At 48.6% G+C, this 20,891-nt stretch overlaps 1 protein-coding gene across 1 annotated transcript in view; it reads left to right on the top strand.

Annotated features, from left to right (window-relative positions):
- The window catches only part of LOC146204954 (ecotropic viral integration site 5 ortholog-like), a 235,032-nt gene that overhangs the window by 57,390 nt on the left and 156,751 nt on the right, over window positions 1-20,891 (top strand). The window contains exon 2 of the mRNA XM_084589640.1: window positions 7,640-7,788. The gene's annotated coding sequence lies outside the window, so the exon portion shown is untranslated. The remainder of the gene's footprint in view (window positions 1-7,639; window positions 7,789-20,891) is intronic.

Below are 20,891 nucleotides of genomic sequence, written 5' to 3' on the forward strand. Positions count from 1 at the left end.
CATTTTCACTGTGTCGTTCAGTTTTTCTTGTTGATATGGGATTCACTGATGTTTAGAATCAATCCAGTTTTTCGTTTCTTTTGTAAAAATCTCTCCCGCCTTAATCCAGACAAATCTATAATGCTTTTCTTTAGCTTAGTTGTGGCAAGCCAAAGCAAGTGCCTATTTGTCTTCATCAGATTGTCATTCAGATAGTGCCTTAATTGGCATTCCCCAGACTCGAACAGATGTCTGAGTTTTCTGAGGGCTGACATCCTGTTTTCCTTTGTCTCCACTGAAGTAAACCGTACCGTATACAGATCACTGTGCATAGACCTTGTCTTACTCGGAAAGCAATGCGCTACAACCACTTGGTCTGGAGAAATTTGCATGTCAAGTTCGTTTACTGAACGCTTGAGCTTGTCTTTGAGGTCTTCATTTTAGAGACCGGCACACCTTGCATCTTTAAGATGTATCGTTCTTCCTTATTTTGTTCCTACAACAAATGTTAAAGTAGGTGAGCTTGTTTCACAAATGATGCCTACAGACTAGTACATGTAGGTAGGCTTCGTGGGTAATATTCATATCTTGGCTGTACTTGAGTACAGTAGGCTTCTCATCGCATTCGTTAGAAAAAAAAAAAAAAAAAAGTCTCATGTTTTCATCTATGTCGCTATGGATTGTTAAACTGTATGTCATACGTTCTGCTTTGAAGAGTAAAAGTTCGTCGACTTCGGTGTTGAGTAATGGTAGAGTGCTCATTTTTTAATGCCTTAGTATTACTGATCGCAGTGAACGATTTCAGTGATGTGTCAGTGGTGCTCCTGCGTTTAAGAAAAATGAAAAAAAAAAAAAAAACAGAAAATACATGAGAGCGGATTCGAATCCAAGAATGTCTCGTGGAAGCGAGTACGGAACCTCATACTTTATTTATTTATTTATTTATTTATTTATTTATTTATTTATTTATTTATTTATTTATTTATTTATTTATTGCGTGTTTTATGTTAAAAGCATGCAGTACCATCGCTACGGAACATAGGCACGTGCCAAACATCCGTTTTCACGCCACTCTAAATCTTCACCAATGCAGATCTGTCAAAAAGGCATAGCCATTCGGGCGGCTCGTGCTTGGCTCTGAAACCGTCCGCACATATTGCACACCGTCGATGAAATTTTTACTCGTATTGCGAACTCACGCCAATTAAAATAGCCACAGCGACGTCGTTACATAAAGAATAGATAGAGGTGAACCTGGTTAGTGTGTTTGAATGAGCGATATAAACGTGACATAAAGTGAAAAGACTGGTGTTAAGATAGTGATAGAAAGCGATAAGCATTAAAAAGGTCTTACAAGAAACTTTTTTTGCGCTAATGAAGCTCATTAAGATCTGGAAATGTTGTCGATTCTTTCATGCACTGTTTTTGCCACTTACGTCGTGTTGCTTCCAGCTCATGTTGCTTTTTCGGTTATTCGTGGGTTAGGCATATAGATTTGTTCATATAAAATCTTATTCTGGTTTGTTCCACTCGATGCGTTGCTCTGGTATGCATCGTTTTTTTCGCCACGTGTTTGGAGTTTTGCTCCCCTCGTGGGAGTTTTTTCTCCGGGTATATAAGATGTTGTAGGCGGTTTACCAAAATGAAGTTGCAGTTCAGCGCTTATGTGTCCTACTTGTTCCTCCGTGCTTTGTCCAAGTCCGGTTACGCGCTGCAAAAAAAGAAAAAACGAAAAAAAAAAAACGATGAGGAACCAACTAACCCGACAGCTTGTCCTCTTCATATAATAAGAGTGACAAGGAGGTGGTCGAGGAATTGTGTGCGGTCATCTGCTTGCTGGCGCATTGAGGCCTTGCTCTTGCAGACCTGTCATTTTTCGCTTGATCTCTCATCTGTGACATCAGACTCACAGTTCGAGCAGAGTTGTCTGCTGACTGTGTCAATAATAATGATAATAATAATAATAATAGTAAGGTTTCCCTAACAGTACATAAACAACGCCGGAAACCGGGAACCGTCCTAATAGTAGCTACAATAGATCCGGCGTTATTGCTAATTCGCATGTTCAGCTTGCGCCTGCAGAGCTTACTTTCCTACCCCGCAGGGCCTGTGTGAGAAGAGACGAGTGCTGCCATGGAACGTTCGAGGCCTCCCTCGGCGTGTAACAGTCTGACGCTGGGCAGGGTTTTAATATGCGTCCGCACGTCCGTCCACTCTCACGACAGGCGAGCTGATGGACGCTGTCGTGAAGCGGCAAGCCCCGGCCATGGGAAAGGGTGCTGCACGGGCCACCTTTTCTCTCTCGCGAGCGCGTCTGGTTAATATCGTGTTCGTGCGACCATGTATGTACAGTGTACACGGTATATTGTACGTCTCCGACAGCCTGCCTGTTGGCGTCGGCCGGCGTGCGTTCCCGAGGCGAACACTTGCGGCGCGCACGAATATCTGCCGCCGACGCCGTGACGACGACGGGAGAGCTCTTCCTTGGGCCGTCCGTCGCGCTCTGCTTACGGATGCCAAGAGCCCGGTGGCGCCTCGCTGTCGGCACCGGAGCGCGCTGTCTAATTGGAGCGTTCTCCTTAATCAAGCCGCTCGCCGGATAGCGTCCCCCGCAACAAACAGCACGCCTAGGCTGCTTTGGAGGCCAGGGCCCGCGTTGGCGAAGGAAGCCCCCCCTTCCCCCCCCCCCCCCCCCCCCCCCCCCAAGTAAGGATCTACTGGACACAGACGTTTTGCGAACGTTATGCCAGGGTATGAAATTAGTGTGCACATCTTCAGTCTGCGTTGTGAACGAGGAAACAAAGAAAGCTTGTTAATGGGAGCTGATCATTTATTTTAGTTTCTTTTTTTTACACCAGCATGATTGCTGCCTTTCCTACACAGAGCACCAGGAGTGAAAATGGTGCGTGTTTCACGGGAACAGCTAAGAGCTTGTGATGTCCTTGGCGGCCGTAGTGACTTATAGGAAAGATCGCGCACATGCACGCACGCACGCACGCACGCACGCACGCACACACGCACGCACGCACGCACGCACACACACACACACACACACACACACGCGCGCGCACGCGCGCACGCACGCACGCACGCACGCACGCACACACGCACGCACACACACGCACACAGAGAGAGAGAGAGGGGGGGGGTTCACACAAGGATACAGACAGAAAGACATACAGACAGAGAGAAAGAGCTGTGTCTGCATCACCACAATGCACGGCCTTTTTTGGTTTCTGCATCGTGCACAAGGGGCTACTTCTGTTTGGCTGACAGTGGAGCTTTAAATGCAGGGAGGAGTATGTACGAAAGAGAATTTTGGGAGTTTTAGATCACTGCGCCAATTGGGTAGCCTACATCGGGCGCTTGTGATTCTCTGGCCATACCCATCGTCCATACCGGGGTCACCTTGAATATCGGAAGGAAAGCGTATAATACACTACGACAACCTGAGAGAAAAGAACCTGGCGGTTCCATCGCCGCACCCCGGACTATCCGCTTCATCCATTCGCCTCTGAAATTCAACTTAACATGCTTTATACACCGGCGGGGGCATATCTCTGTACGGCATCCGGCCACATATTCATATGCCAACTACCCTAAAACACTACGCCAACCTCTCTGTCTGTTCGAATGTCCTCCTATAGTTCACGGAGTGCTTGGTATCGCCTCGTACCAGCTGCAAGGTATCCTCCTCTGTATGCGATCTCTTCGGGCGTATGCATTTGCAGCATTATTGGGACACATGACGGTGACATAGAGCGGGCGAGCTGTGGTCTTGTCTCATGCACCAGGTGTTCCAGGGAAGCCCGCCACTAATGTTAAATATAGGCGCTTTTTTTATATATGAAGACTGTTTCTGAGGCATAACTGTGCCATTATTGGCGGACATCCTGTATTCTTTAAAACACTATATCTAAGATTTTTCGCCTATAATAGCGGGCGTGAGCTGCGTATCAGAAGTTACGCATCCGGTGTTGGTAAGCGGCGTTGCCTTGTTCTCTGCTCCAATATTAGACCGGGCTGCCCATTTGCAAAGGGGCAAAAGGTGTTGAATCGAAAAAGAGGGGGGGGGGGGGGGGGGGGGGGGGGACACGTTATGAAGTGTATGGCAGAACTGCTGCGAATGCGATTTTCTAGCATTACAGAACCTCCAAATCCGAAGTTCACATCGACAGCGGTCCGAAAGATGGCTGCAAAAGGATTAAAAAAAAAAAAGAAAAAAAAAACGCTGGTCATGGATGCTGTCTGGCCCATATTTATGTTCACCTGGCTGCTCACTAAGCTCTGCAGAAGGTCGTCTGCGGGGTGAGCTTCTTGCACCGCCGCTCTGGGAGAACGAACATGCGTGGAAAGCCGCGCCACCCACCGTGAGAGCGCTGCTGTAGCAGCATTATTCGGCGCCCCACCTGACGTCGGCGTAGAGCTCTTCTCCGACATCGCCATTTCTCTCTCGATTTTTTTTTTTTTTCCCCTGCTCTTCCGCGCCGCACCTGGTGCTTTCGCTTTCGGAGCTCCAGAGTGACAAAAAGGAGAAAAAGGCGTCGAGGGCAGCACGTGATCGGGTAATTTACGCGCCGTACACGCGCGCGACGTGTAATGCACGCGGTAGATGGGGGAAGACAATGGGACGGGTACCGGCGGCCACGCGTTCCCCATCGACGGCCCCGAGGAGCCATTGTCTGCTAATGAACGCCCGCTTGGTCGCCGGTGTCGTCCGCACCTCGTGCTGCTTCGGCGCCGAAATGTGCCCGCTCCGCCGGTGGCCCCCTCGGTCGCCCTTGTTCTCCAGGCGGCAGTGTAGCACTTCCGGCGGCTGCTGTGGGCGAGGTGCAGTACAAAGTATGCTCGTATACGCCGGCATCTTCCGTGTTGCATGAGGGGCCGGCTTCCTATGCGAAATTGAGAATCAGTGCGGTGCGGCCGTTCGGAACTTGTTACGGGGCAGTATTTCTGTAAATCCACTGCCTTCATGCGGACGACACATTATAGGCGAGACATTATGTAATCGTCGCTGAAAGTTATTTTGCCGTCTTCCTTTTTTTTTTTCGCTTCCTTAGAATTTACAGACGGGGCGGGGCGCCCTCGTCAGGCGAAGCGATAGCGCGTGGCCGATCTGGCGCGAAATAAGCGGCGCGACGATTGTTTTGCGCGCGGTACTCGGCTTCCCGTCTTTGACGGGGCCATCCGCGCTCTTTTGTCTCGCTGTCTTCCTGCAAGGTTTACTTGTTTCGTTTTCTGTTTTACGCCGTTTTGTAATAATTAGTATGTGCGTCTTTGCATTTCGTGTGTGAAATATTGAATTGCGTGTACGTCTCTTTCTTTTTTTCGCGCGCTAAGTAGCGCGCTCATTGTTCCGCCATTGTTTTACTTTTCTTTTTGCATTTATTTGCTTTGTGAATATTCTAGTGCTGTCATTTTATACTTGGCACAAGAACCGTAGTTTGCAGTCGGGCTAACCCCATATCCCTGGGAGACGTTGGTCGTGAAATAAGGTTTTACGATATGTTTTCCCTTCACTAGCGCCGCTAGCTATCCTCTGGCTAAGCAAGGCATGCGAGCTGTGTTCGGTTTCTTCGTGAGGGCTCAAGGTTTCCCTCTGATTGCCGTATCACGGTTCGCTGGCTGCGCGTGTTCGAGCGAAGCTTTTCCTGACGGATATATATGCACCGCTCAGGTTCTCGGCTCCTGTCATCACTGCTCCCGCCGATGGTTGGCGGCAGCGTTTCTTGGCGCCTTGGGGGGCTTGGTTGGGCACCGTTTTTTGGGAGTTCGGCATTTAGGTTTTTAGCCTTTGGAAAGATACCAGCATTTATGGGGCGTTTATTTCAGAACACAACTTTCGATTTGTTTCTTTCGAGGACTGTTGTTGCCCATGAAAGAATTGTTTGTTTTTGGTTTGTTTTATATTTAGATTATGTACGTGTCACCCTTCCGCACTCAAAAGTCAAAAGCTGTTCGTGTGAGAGTAATTGATGCGTAAATGGCCGTGTTTGCAGCAGTGGTTAGTGCATGAAATGCTGTCGACAAAAAACCAAACGTAGCTAGCGTAAAGTTAATCGGGTCGTGGTTAAGAAGCAGCAGGAAGTGTGATTTGAAAGATAAAAGTGTTGAAACGCCGCTACTTTATTTTAATTTGCAGTTATCTTCTTTTAAAGCGACAGCTTTGCTAGCCTCGTCGAGCCATACCCACGAAGGGGGATTGCCAGGGTTCAGTGTGGACTGCCAAATGCGGCTGCTGCTGCGCTTCTTCTTCACGCACCTTTCAAATCTTAATTGCACCAGTAGTCCACAAATATTCAACACTGCCTGACACAGTGCCACCTTCCAGTCCCCTACCTACCCTTTCTCACCGCCGCCGCCGCTTCCGATCTGACGCGCCTCCTGGGACCTCAGAATGCCTTCGAAACATCCGTGTCGTGTCGTCTAGACTCGACTGTGTTGTCCTTGAGGTTCGCAGACAGCCATGTAGAAGTCGCGCGCTGGAACCAATGCTTTGACTGCATTTCCTTGACGTTCGCAGGCAGTCATCGAGGAGTTAAACCACAGCAAACCGTGTCTGACCATGCTTAATTGAGCTTCGCTCTGCAAACTAGGTTCAGGCCTGTATGACTCTAGCCTGCCTTAGCAACACAGCATAACCATGCATAACAAATATTTCGCTTGCATAACCGTGCTTAGCCGAACTAAGCCGGAACCATTTTTATTTGTCTTCCGGCACGATGTCAGTAATACTGACATGATGCCCTTGTTCTTCCTTACATCTCGTTCGTGTTTTTTTTTTTTTTTTTTTTTTTGTCGCGTTCAGCGGTGGATGTTTTAGGAAGGAAGATGGAGATGTTATGTTCACATTCGGTCACCGTTCAGGAAATCAACCCCTGTTTTCTGTGACATTTTTTACGCCGAGGGCTGCTGTAGAAGCTGCGTGTATTTTGCATGACAGTCTCTGTGCACGTCCGTGCATCTCCTAAAATTGTCCCTCAGTGCAAAGTAGCAAACCGTTTTCTTTTACTGGTTAAACTCCCTGCCTTTCCTCCTACTCCTCCTCCTCCTCCTCCTCCTGCTCCTGCTCCTCTTCGCGCGCCTTTTGCGACAAGATCGCCGCATTACAAAGCAAAATTAGCTCATTAGGGTCCCGTCCCTTTACCGTGAGCACAGAGGCCCTCGGGACTGCATAACGCGCCGCAAGCGTGTCCACTTAGACCTCCTATGGGTCCATGGTGTAAACGTTGGCCATGCAGAGGTATGTCTCAACATATAGTGGAAATTTCCTGGGAAGTCTCTTCCTCCGCTATCACATCTAGATTTTTTTTTTTTTTTTTTTTTTTTGAAAAAAAAAAAATTTTTTTTCGCGCTTCTGGTCCCCGGTTCCCTAAGTAATAAGGTCCTTGGGCTGATGCTGTATATTTTAGGGTAGAATGTAGGGTTATGTGGCTGCACCAGTCTTATAGCAGCTTTGGCTTTAAATGGCACAAAGCTGTCGGGGGGTATTATTCATGCACCTGGCCCAAAAAACGTTTTCTAGCACCGCGTGGTCGCACAGTATGACGCGCCACATGGTACAGTATGACGCGACACTCTCTTCACATGCGTGCGCGCTTCCCCTTTCAGACGGTGGCTCATTTCACCACGTATATGTCTTTTTCCTCTGTCGTTTCAGCCCGCAGGGGAGCCCTCAGAGTGTAATCGGCTTTCCTATGCAGCTGAGTGGCATCGTTGGGCCGAGATGACGGCACTCGGCCCTTAGGCTGTGGTCACCTCCCGTTCTGTGCCTGGCTTCCACGTGACCGCACGCCGCCAGGAACCACCGTGAGTGAGGCGCAGCATTTCTATCCGCTTCGGGTAGCGGGGGACTCGCGTTTGTTCTCTCTGTGGGTGTTGGAAATCTCTTTTCTTGTGCCGAGCTTAATGTAAGTTGGGTCTTCTCGTTGCGTATGCTTTTTTACTCATTCATCTGATTTCGTTTGTTATCTTTTTGTAAGAAAAGAAACGAACTTGCGATGCGCTTGAGGTGTTTAGTTATGACATTTCTAGGAAGGGCGACACGACGACAACAAACGCACAAAGAAAGCCATATATAGATAACGCCGATGCGGTTGGAACTTTCCTCCTTTTCAGGTCGGTGTCGTCCATTTTTATTTATTTATTTTGCTGACGCAAATGCCCCCGTACAATTGAGCATTCTTAAATGTCTAATGCTGGTTCAGCAATGTTTAAAAAAAAAATCACGAAAAGAAGGGACGCACGAACGGACATTGCGTATATAAGTTCACGACCGGGCGTTCTGCGCTGTGGTGTGTATCTTCCGCACCGCCGCTCTGGTTGCTTAGTTTCTTGTGACATAGCTACCGCACTGTGATGCTGGACAAAGCAGCCACGAGAAAAACAGATTGCTCTATAAAGAAACTGTCGCCTAAATATTGACGCACCGGATAGGGGAGCTTTGTACCCCCGTGGGCAGGTCATCCGCCTCTTTTAACAAACAGCTTAGAGTGGAGTGTATTGGCGCTCAACGTATGCGCCGTGAGTTACGCGCTGCCATATTCGGTTCTGCAAGAGGGAGCGTCCTTGTTTCAGTGGCTGTTCGTGCCACTGTGGGATCATCTTTAGCGCAATCGAAGCCAGGCGCTCCTTGAAGACTGCGAAGCAGGCACAGAGACTTTGTCTCTGCTGAGCAAATATTTTTTTTTTTTTTCTCCGATCGGCCTCTTGAGCCTATACCGTACCTCTCGCCTGTTCGCCACCTTCCCTTCATGCAAACGGGTCATTCTTGACACCTCAAGGGAACCGAGCGCTTTCTCTCCAGCCGCACCACTGTTTCCGACCTTCGCTTTTCTCTTTTGCATCTTCTCAGCGATTCTTCCGCGTACACTCGTGAACCTGTACTCAGCTTTTCTGCATTAACTGTGCCTATCCTCGTAAAGTTAAGTAACCTTATATTTGCAGACTGCTTATTGCATGTGCTTTACTTGTGTTCTTTTGTTGAAACATGAATGTTCCCTTTGCGGTGATACCGCGCATGTCGCGCACCACAACGCTCTAAAACACGCCAGCATCCTGGGGGGGTTATTTGCCTGCCCTCCGCCCTACTCGTATTTCAGTCGGGCCAGATCGCAGTTCGTTCGATCATTTCGGAACCAGCAGTACCTCCCTAATAAACGAGGCAGCTCTTCTTCTTAAAGCTGCCTCATATCTTTTTTCGGAAGCAGAAGAGGTCCTGCGGTCTCGTTTGCCTCGACAGGCTGTCGGAATGTAATGAAAAAAAAAAAAAAAAAAAGACCACTTTCGGCGAAATTGATTTTCCTGGTCCTAGCGCAGCGAAAATCTAATGCGCGGAGTCAAGTGAGACTTTGTGCGTCTGTCTATATGTCGACCCGTGGCACACGCTTTTAACGTGCTGCAGGCGGGCGTTCTTGTCGGGGCCATGATTTCTGCTAGCAATCTCTAGCAGACAGGAACTGGATGCTGTCTGGCGACCTTTGGAATGAAATGGATGTCTTTGAACGTGCATATGCAACGAACGACCGTGCAGTGGAGTAGCATGGCTACAAATCCGCAACTTTTACACAGGTCTACAGACTGTTGTGTCGCTCAGAGAAAATAGGAGAAAAATCCTCTCGTCTAAACCGCGGTCTTCTTTGCGCGCAAATTTTGCCCGTAAATGGTATATGGGCTAATTTTTATGCAACTGGGTCAGGGACGTACGCCTGAATCTGATAGAACCAATAGAGAGACCGCATCGGATGCGGCGATGCCGAAACAAGAAAGATGGTTTCTTCATATAGCCGTTGCCAGCGCCGCCGTTTCTCGGTCCACGAGGATAGGGGGCCACTCCTCGATTTCGTCGGGAAATTGATCGAGGCTGTACGAAACAAAGCAGTCCAGTAAACGATTTCACACCCAGAGTGCAACATTGCGATAATTGCGCAAGGATAATGCGTCCATGAGGGTGTAGAAATGAGTGTGGGGGGGGGGGGGGGGGGGGGGGGGGGGGATTCAACGTGGGTTTTTTTCATACGTTAACTTCCCGCTTTCGCACGAATCGCAAGTACACCAACCTCGTAATATAGGTGTGATAGGACGCCGGGGAAAAAACAATAGGGAGCGAAGGGGGAGGGGGGGGGGGGCATATTATCAGGCGTTTTGTTACTGAACCTAGTCATGATAACATTTTTTATCGATGGCGACCTACTTTTTGGGCGTGAACGTAACCGGCCCGAAGAGCATTTGCGCACGCTAAGTGTGAAACGGAGTTCAGGTTCATCCTTGTTGGCGCCTCGGATTTTTTCGAGGACGTTTTGGCCGCCCGAAGATAGCGTTTATACGCGCACCCGCACGTACCGCGCGTACGCGTCCACATCGACGCAGTTTCTGCAGGGTGCACGACCCGCGCTACTTGTGGCTACACGTATACGGTGAGCAGACCGGTGTGCTCTCTTAGCTTTACCTACACCGCGCGTCATTTCTCCGCAGATTTCTGCTTGATACTCTCCACCGTCACTGTTGTTATCCGCAGGTTGCAGAACGATCGCGGGGGCTCGCTGCTTTCCCCGTTTTTGCCGGCGCTATTTGCGCGCTTGGCCCCAGTCTCTTCCAGCTTTTCTCTCTCTCTCTCTCTTTCTCTCTCTCTCTCTCCATCTGTACCGTCGCTATCCTGTTCCCGTTTCGGCAAGACGGCGGTTTACTTCTCATTTTCTTTGAATGAGCGCCGAGTGAGGAGCTTCGTGGATAAAAAAAAAAACGAGACGAGTTAATCATCGCCACCCGTCTCTCGCCGTCGCGTGCGATGTCTGCAGGGTTGTGCGTGTGGTGCAGCGGTGCATCGGGGCCTGCGAAGATGGCACTTTGTACGTACGAAGCAGCCGTGCGTGTAGGGTCCTATAGGAGCGAAGCTGTCCGGTCTGCTTTGCCTGTCGTTCCTGTTAGTTACTGCTCCAGCTCGAGATTCGCTCGGTTTTTTGTTTGTTTCAAGACTGCTGCTACGCACGAAGGTGAGCTCGGGTTTGGGAGCGGTATAACTGTGGTTCACTCTTCGTGCTAAGGAAAAAAGATGTGGCGAGATAGGAGTCCTACACGTAAGGACTGAACGTGCAGCGGCGACCAGGATAAGTTTCTTGGGCACTGCACTGCTTGCGCGATCTGGTCCTTCTCGGGCGCGTGCGCCATCCGAGACCAGCCGACAGTGGCGCAACTTCGCAGTTCTCATGCGCTCTTCTCGCTCTTGGCGTTTCCATTCATCGACATTGCGAGCCAGTTGTTCCGTCTTGTCGATCCAAGGCGAGTAGCGTACGCGGCGAGCTCATTTTAGAATCTGCACATATTAGCGGCATCGTCGATGTATAATTTGTTCTGAAAGTGACCAGCAAATTCTAGGTTTACTCGGCAGTGCAGTACGTATGCACTTCCAGGTGGGCACGAGCGCCGGGTGCGTGACACAAGGTTTTATGTTTAGTGCTGTGTCACCACCGAAAGCTCTTTTTCGTAGTGATCCGTCCGGGGGTTTATTCCCTGTCATAATGGGATGGCGGGCCCGGACTAGCGGAATTGAATGGCTGCCGCATTTCGCGGCGTGCGAAATGTTAAAGACGATTATGTACTGTGCGATGTCAGCGCACGTTACAAAACCCCAGATGTTTAGAATTAATTCGATTCTCACTGCGGTGTCTGTATCAACCACCGCGTAGCATCAAGGAAATAAACCTGTAACATGACATGCCATTCTTTTGTGTTTCATTAAACCAGATTTGACTCTGCTGCGACGTAGATAGAAGTGCTGTAATCAATCAATCGAGCAATAAATAAATAAATTAATTAATATTTATTTTAACGTGCGCAGGAGCAACCATACAGTCTTGGTACTGCAGCACAAGGACTCAGAAGAAAATGCACACGCAAGCATTACACACACAGATAGAAAAAACAAAACAAACAGATGACACATTAAATGGAATTTAGATAAAAGGAGTCACGCAGAGAAGGAAATCAATGAGGAACATATCTTGAGGAATGTATCACACACACAAAAAAAAAAAAAAACACCCAAAGGAAAGAAAGTACAAAATACAGTGGAATACAATAAATAAATAAAATAATTGTAATCAGTACAAAAAAATAGGATACGAATACACAGTTTTAACGATAAAATATCAATATAAACAGGTAAAAATAATTTGGAGAACATAGACAATATTAAACAGGAGGAAATGCACAAGTGAAGTGAATACAAAAGCCTTGAAAGGAAAAGTAATATGCAATATAAAGGGCTATTAAAGAAGGGACGCTACGAACTTTTAATAAAAACGAAGACAGCGAGTTTGCCAAGATGTGAACGTGAGGACAAAAAGAATTAAACAACCTTTGCATCTTGTCCACAGGGGAGTGAGAATGCAGAAGTAGTGAGATTTGAAATGGTCTGGATTCCATCATGCTCTTCCGCGGAACTCGAAGTAAGATGCACTCAAGGATCTCGGGGCACATCATGCGGCCATAAAGGAGTTTGTAGAAGGAAATGATATCTGCCCTGACGCGACGGCAGTTAAGAGAAGGAAGATGCGGCGAGTTACTCTGTGGGGAGCGAGAGCTGGAAGTTGTGCAGGAGAAACGATGTTGAAATATGCGTAAAACTTTATACTGTTCTCTGTCGATCTTGTAACAGTTCGATTTGCAATTACCGTTCCCAACAAAAATGCAAACTCCAGAAGCGATAAGCATATGGACAAGTACAGCTTTAAGAAGGGAAGTGGTGTACGGAACTCTCACGAAAGCCTGCAGATGAAACCGAATGTGCGCATAGTCCGCAGTCCAGTGCGTTTCGTATGAGGGGAAAAGCTGAGGGTACGATCGAAAAATACACCTAGTTCATTAATTTCATCAATCATGGATATCACAGAAATAACAGAATAAGGGTAAAGGAGGCTATGTGTTTTACGAGTAACATTTTTTTGTTGGAAAGAATATATTACCTTGAGTATTTGTATGTCATAAGCGTAAAGGAGGAAAGGACTTCTTGACCACGGACGAAGCATCATTAATAAAAATTACAAGAGTTCAACACTGCTGAACCAAATATTGAGCGAAAGTATTAGCTGCGGGTGACCGAGCGTTCTTCTTCCTCAGCCCAGATATAAAGCCCCGCTTTAACCAAGCCGTATGAACGTGCCTTAATGGCCTATAGGGCTGACGCATGAATGCCAGGGTCCTAGAAGGCTGATTCTGAAATAACCGTCCCATGTGAGACCCAAGCTGGCAGCTCCTGAAAACTGAGCCGCGGCTCCGACCGCGCCACGCCGACCGCTTGAGTTGGGGAGCCTATCTCTCGCTTTTGTGTCACGTGGTGTGTGACGTCACAGCGTCACGTGGGTAAGACGTGGCTACCGCCGACCGCTTGAGTTGGTAGCCTAGCTCTCACCCTAGTGTCACGTGGGGTGTGACGTCACAGCGTCACGTGGGTAAGACATGGCTACCGCCGCGCTACGCTGAAGGCTCGAAACCTAGAGTAGTATTACTTTCGCAATAAAACAAACAAACAAACAAAAAAGCAGAGAAGCGAAGCGGACCTAATACTGAACATTGAGGAACACAGCTGGTTGCAGGACAAACGAAGGAGGTCTGTAAATTGATGCTGACAAAGCAGGCGCGATCGAGGAGATAGCTGGGCTACGATTGAGACTTCGATTTCAGAGAGCAGAAGCTTTTCGAGGAGTAATGTTTGGGCTACAATTAACGTCGAAAACTTTGCCCGAATCACTGTACAGAGCGTCAACCTGACCTCTCTGAAGGACTGCAGCGGAGGTATGCGTCATAAACGTGACTAGGTTAGTTGTAGTAGAGCGACCCGATATGAAGCCATGCTGATTGAGTATGATATGTTTAACGTGGAAGGAAAGTACGTTGTGCGAGGTTAACTCTATAATAATAATAATAATAATAATAATAATAATAATAATAATAATAATAATAATAATAATAATAATAATAATAATAATAATAATAATAATAATAAAGTTTATTGCACAAAGTAATAATAGTAAATAATAGGTTTCTGGGGCGCTGTGCATGGTGGTGGCGGTAGTGCTTTGTTAAAAACAAAACTCAAAAAGGAAGGAAAAGAATGTTGCCGGCCGCGGTCGGTTACTTGGCCGTTATGGAAGCGCGCTACATTGTGAATGATCGCTGTGTCTGCTCTTTATAGCGCGCTGTAGAGGCCATTGAGCGGGTTGCCCAGCTGGGTACGGGACCGTGCACTGCCGTTCGCGCATTACCTTTTCGCACCATGCATGAACACCAGGGTGCATGCGGTCGCACCTCATGCGATTCTTCACATTTGCATAGCCCTTTCGTGAACCCATAGCGTCTGCCCGTGCCGTACGCATCTCTCGCGGGGGCTGTTTAAATGAGGGCCCGGTCGATGGTGGCCAGCAGAGCATACGCTGTTTGCGTCATCCTCTCGGCGCCTGTCTTGCACGCGTCCAAGCGCCGCTTTGGTGGAGCCTGGCGCAATTGATCAAACCACGAGGCGTCCCTTCACCCTTGTCTCTACCATCCTACTAGGCACGCCTGCTCCGCGCTCAAATCTCATTTGCAACGGATAATTAGGAAGCGCCACTATGACTTCCAGCCATGTGGAGCTGTCGGTTCTTGCGACGTCCCCCGCGTGCCGTGGAGAGTCGTCGTCTTTCTCCGCCTTTCTTGTGCGTGGGGTACGAACCGTTGCTTTCTATTTGCAAGCGGCATTGCCCGGAGAGTGCATGGGACGTTCGTGGAAGACACTTCTGGCATCCTTTCGCTAGTGGGGTCTGCACAGGAACGTGGTAAACCTAACACGCTGCCTCCTGATATTTAGCGACAACATGGTTTAGCATTGCGTACCAGCGAAGAATGAGGGGTCAGCAGCCATCATGCGCATGGTGCTGTTCGCTCCATGCACAAATTCGGGCTCTGTGAGCTGTACGAGAAGACACTCGAGCGCAGCGTGTGTTAAATGCGACGGAGTTTGTATGTACAGGGTGCTTCAAAAGTTTTCAGGCCACAAGATGGGCTTTTGAGCAGACTACATTCTGGTACTGAGGACGCCGGGGAAGCCACCTATAGGATGTAAGGCGTGAGAATGATAGCTCTCCTACCCCTAAGATTTTGAGGCCATAGTGGTGACACGGCTGAAAAGCTAGCGAAATGTTCTTGGCATAGGTCGGCGGAATCACTCATGAGTCGACTCACTCAAGCTCACTCACGCTCGTATTGACGTCATATATAGTCTAATGGGTGAGCATAGACTCGTATTGATCCAAATCACGAGGCCGGGCTCAGGTTCAGATCATGGACTGTGTTTTTGTGACGACGGTGCGCTTCCTTTTTGCCTCTCATTTTCTGACAGCAGAGGAGAGGAAAGAATTACTGCCGAGACAAAGGACTTTTGAGCTCGCAGCGGTTTGGCAATTCGTTAAGTTGACTTTCCCACATTGCGTGCTTTATAAAAGGGGTCTATTCTGTGGAATGTCTTCTTACCCTCATATATGCTCCCTATCGCATTTTGTGCATATTTTAAACGATAACGTTGCCACAGACATAAAACTTAAAATCGACTAGAGGCCTAATCAAGCACTTTCAGACTTTTTGTTTGTGCTTGCTGACAGCATATAATATGTGTTTGATAACAAAGGTAAAATCACTCATAGTGCTTCACTTAACTTATGAAAAGCGATCAACCAAACTGCTTGAAGCACAAAAAACAAAAAAAAAAAACGAAGTTTCAGAGCTAAACATGATTAATTTTCTTGTTAACTGGGTCACTTGTGCTAAAGAAAACGCTCAGCTAATCATGAGTGAGCCCAAATAAGTTGTGAGGCAAAGTGGATGGGGAATCGAAATGAGTGAGCGAGCCCAAATGGGTCTTGAGTCATGAGTCGGTGTGAGTAAGTGAACCCAAATATCGTGAGTCAAAGTGAGGCGGGAGTAGAAATGAGTGAGTGAGCCGAAATGACTCTCGAGTCAGTGAGTGGGGAGTTGAAATGAGTCCAAATTAAATTTCAACCGAAGTTTAAATATTTTCCAATTGCTAACCTCAAGACCTCTAGTGTCGCAAATAAAAGCCCCTTTATTGCTAATTATATCAGTTAAATTCGAATTGAGCCTCTGTCGGCGATATTCCGTATATTTAGTGATCGAAAGCTATGCATCAGAGCTTGGTCAGCATACTCTGCCCATTTTATGGAGTGTGCCAGAGGACATACTATTCCCTTTTCATTCACTTCTAAAATAATTTGTGTTTAGAGTGTAATTTAATTCACATATACAGATCTTTGCTATGATTTCTTGCATCTTGTTGTATTTTTTATATTTAACAAATCTTTGTATGCTCTACTCTGTAACATACCTGTCCCTGTGCCCTAGAGCTAAGTTTTGGGTCATTCCTGGAGGGAGCGATTGAGGGAGTATTCGAACATGTATATTGTAGGACTTTTTTTGGTGGAAAAGCATGGAGTTAAGCGCAGTCGTCGTAATTAAAATGTTTCACTCAGGCGGGGGGAGGGAGTGAACGCTCCTCTTCTTTAAAGTACGCCCCTGGCCTCGTCAAACTTGCAGGGACAGCTTTCATCCCCGGTGGCCCACCAGAATTTTCTGGACAGGCAGAGGAATCCGAATTGAAACATCGGAGAGCGCTGCTCCTCCTGCCATTCGTCTAACACACTGCGATGCATGCAAGAGGACGGCCTTCTGCAGGCATGCACTCGTGCATCTGGGAGAGCAGTATTTAGGGCTAGAACTCGGACTTAGTTCACTTTCCTTGGCAAGATAGCCTCGTGCGCTGGATAGGTGTTGTGTTTAAGCGTGTCTGGCAGATCGACGGAATATGCATGTTTCGGCGTGGTGTGCTGCGAAGACAGCAGACACACCTCCGAGGATTCCGGCCCTGCCTTGAAAGCGGTTGAAATGGAAACCGTCTAAAAGTGTTGCTTTCATCGGGCTGTCCGACGCAGCCCGCTGGGTGCGAATGGCGGGGGCGTTTCTCGCGGCGTTGAAGCTTTTTCTTGTCGACCGCGTGACCTCGAACTGCCACAGCTTGCGATGCGCTCTGGTTACGCGTCCGGCTTCTGTGCGCAGAGTTGATGCGGCTGCCGCTGTCTCCAGGCGCCCAGCGTCCACTGCGCAGTTCCAACCCAGTGGTTGCCGATACGTTACCGATCAACCGGGCCGGCGCACCCGGTCCATCCCGGCCCACCGTGCGCGCTGAACGGCGCCGGCGTTTGGGACCTTGATCTTGAGCACTCACTTAACCTGTGGAAAGTCGAGCAATCAGAATCCGTTTGGAGGTACACATTAATTAAGCGCATTACCTTTCCGGCATGGTATTTGACAAAAATGACGCACTGAGGGCACTTTCCGGATCCATGTAGGCCGTCCGAGTTTTTATCGGATCGCGCTTTCACATTCCCGGTCACGGCGGGTGTCACTGACGTATGCTGCAACAGTGAGGGTGGATGGCGAAGTTTGCTCGGCGACTTGTGCCCGCCGTATCCGTTCGCTTCAAACTTGATAGGTTCCGAGCAACCTCTCGCCTCTCACCGACACGCCGACATGCGCCTGCATTCCTTCCGAAGAATAAGAAAGGGCAGCAAGGACTGCAGGGTAGCTTTACGCTTCGCTTGGGGCCCCTTGCTCTTTCCCGAGTCTGGCTACCTTGGTTGATGGTAAGGGGGAGTTTTTCCGGAGGGTGTTCGCGCCTGGCGCTGTTCTATTGGAGAACTTGATCGCCGCAGCCGGACGCGGCATTAGCAAACAGCAACAGCTACGAGGCCTATATTCCAGCAAAGTGGCACCTTCGACTAGAGCCTCCTCATCTCTTTTCGGCTCTTATTCAGGTCTCGGTGAGGAAGGAAATGTAGGAGCACAGATGGAAGCATTATTGGTCATACCACAAGTATTGTACACACTGCAACAACTACGGCAAAATAAGCCACGCTTTCGTGTCCTTGTTCTGTGCGCGATGTTCTCTGAACTCTGCTCTGGTACTTCGAAGAGCGAGATGAAACCGCGGATCCCTGCCTTATCGGAATCTTCGATTTGCGACGGTCGAGGCTTATTTTCGCGCGCTGTGGTCTTTATTTTTACACAAAACTTCGTTCCTTGTGCGATGATGGCGGCTGCTAATTTTACGCTTGCGCCTTATCGTTTTGTTGGACCTTATTAGTAATTCGCACTTATCAATCGTCGCGCGCGCCGCGAAATTGATTTGCCCCTCGTCTGCCGCTTTCTCGCCCAGTGTGCTGCCCTGTTTCCCTGCGTGACGGCCCGCAGAGCCGAACGCGGCTTGCTATCGCGTCGACATCGCACTGGGCGCTGTACCGACACAAACGCATGAGCTTCGCTCGATGGTCTTCACTTATCGGCAGCGAGGCGCGTGACGGCCTGGAGCGTTTAGTGGCAGGATAATAATGACGCCACGTGTTCTCTTCGCGGAACGAGCGAGGCGATGAGACGGCACCGGTAATGGAATGGGCTGTCGTGAGCGGCGTACCACGTATACGGCCGGATCTCTCTGCACGGAAGCCGTGTCGGCGCTTCGGATTCATTAGTGTATCGGCCGGCCATTTTAAATGACGCCTCTTGGAATGGCTCTTCACTTTCTCGATGTTCGGCGCAGCGAGCGGTCATTGGGACGTGCGCTTTTTTTTTATTTTTTTTTATTTTTCTTCCGGTGTTTTCTCGTGAGAGCAAAATTAAGGAAATGAACATCGTCGTTTTTCGTGGCGCCGGCCGCGGAAGTTTTTTCCCGCGAATGATTTTCTTTTTTAAGGTCGCTGGGTTTTAAAACTGCGAATAGTAATAATAAAAAAGCTAGCTCATAGAAAACCAACTTTTGAGAGAGATTAGCGTGCCGGCGTGCACTCGTTAAAGGTGTCTGAGCCCAGCACAGGCTTTTGAAAGAGCCTTGCGGGCGCAAGGGTTTCTCAAGAGAAGCTCACCCGCATGCACCTTCATGATATGAACTGCGAGCACTTTCTTGCACGGCGTTTAATTTTACACGTTTACTTCGCTGCTTGCGGGGGCGTTCCCAGGGCGTGGCTCTAAGGGGGGGGGGGGGGGGGGGCAGAATTCAATCGAAACAATGAACTTTTGATTTTGATTTGTACAGTAATTTTTGTCGTTTTGTTGTTGAACAATCAATGGCGAAGGACATAGTTTGCCGTAACTCACGCTTTTAATATTAATGGGTATGTGAGCAATATTCATATATAATCAATGTATATTTACCTTCTAATGTCTTTACTTGAATGTCAGCGCCAGTCGATAATGAAGCGCAAAAGCAGCTGTAAACGAAAGGTAAACGACATAGGCATCTTTTTTAAATGTAGCTTTTGCTTCGAATAATTTGACATGCAAGTGGACTGATTTCTGCGGACGCTCATTTTGTGTACTGTTTTCCGCAACGCTCAATCTTGGCCCTGGCTTGTTCTGCCGTGCGTTCTGCTGTGGAGGGCTTTGTTATATTCCATTGGAAAATGACCAAGCGGAAATTCAGGCGCTCCATGAAAGGGCAAAAACGCACTTTCCTTAATATGTGCAAATGCTTGTTTTTTTTTTTTTTTTTTTTTGTTTTTTTTCCCTGGGTTGGGGGAGTAAAAGGGAGGTGCTTATTATTTCCGTTTGCGAAATTTGGCGTTTATTATATTTTTTTTTTATTGCCGAATGGCGCGGCCGTTTGCGTCGAACGTATATTTTGTGGACTTTCAACCACAGTGGTCCTCGAAAATGCGCTTCGCTCGTCGATTGACTTGAAACTCGCTCTTGAACAGTTCACGCGCGTAGCGTCGAGCATAAGCTGCCCGCTCTCCGCCTTCCTCTTGTGTTTGCCCAATCGCCCTCAGCGGCGTTTCTAGTTTGCATTTCTCAGCGCACACATCCACGCGGCTTTCTTGCTCTTTCCGCCTGTTCTTTTTATGACCGTTTTCTAGCTCGGATTACCTTCCGAGAGCAGGAATGAGGCCGCCGTCGCCCGAATGGCCCTTGGCCCCTTCTCTTGAGAAAACTAATTCTTGGCCCACCACCCCTTCCCGTTCATCCATTCTCTCCATCCCGTTATGCCTGTGCACCTCTTCCTTTTCTTTTTTGTATCGAGTAAAAATTTTACTCTTCGAACGTTCGTTCCCTCTCTTTTTAATATTCTCGAATCTATCTTCATATTTCTCTTTCTATGTGTGCTCATATATTTCTTATTATTTTGCGGCTACGGGTGCCGACTGAGAATGCGCATTGGCATGCTTCGCTCCTTGAGCAATTTGGAAGCGGTGGGGACAGCCTGTGGCGTGGGTGGACGGGAGAGGGCATAACGGCGTCTCCTCATCGCCCCCCCCCCCCCCCCCCCCCCCCCCTCTTCCCCCGTTACCATCGTCTCGATTCTTCTGTTCAGCGTTGAAGAGGTCAGAGCTTCCCGCAGATACCGGCCGATGGCGAACTCCGAGAGACCACACTTCGTATCGCTTCGCTGACTCGCCGCGGTCTTTCCCCAAAGTCATCCGCGCCTTTTCTCCGACAGGTCCCGGTGCCACCGGTATGGTTTCGAATTTCACGTTCCATTAGCTCGTACGGAACAGGATAGAAGGCCGCCCGGGGCGCGTTGTGCACAATGGTGCACAGCCCTACGAGCTCGGGGCGTGCCTCGCTTGGCAGCAACGCTCACAGGCCACGCATTCCGCGTGCTCTGTCCTTCCGCGGTGCTGCACGGAAGAGGGCGAATCGGTGCCTGGCCCTGCTGCGAATACAAAACGCGCACTTTGAGAAAAGAAAGCCATTCGTCTCGCGAAAGCTCATTTCTCACGCCTAAGAGACAGAAAAAAAAAAAAAAAGTCGAAGCGATTCTGCCTCATGTCCGCAGTATGTGCTTGTGTGCACGTTCGACGCGTACATTACGCGTA

Source organism: Amblyomma maculatum, chromosome 1, assembly GCF_055883805.1.
Source record: "Amblyomma maculatum isolate TAMU_Amacu chromosome 1, ASM5588380v1, whole genome shotgun sequence".
NCBI lineage: Eukaryota > Metazoa > Arthropoda > Arachnida > Ixodida > Ixodidae > Amblyomma > Amblyomma maculatum.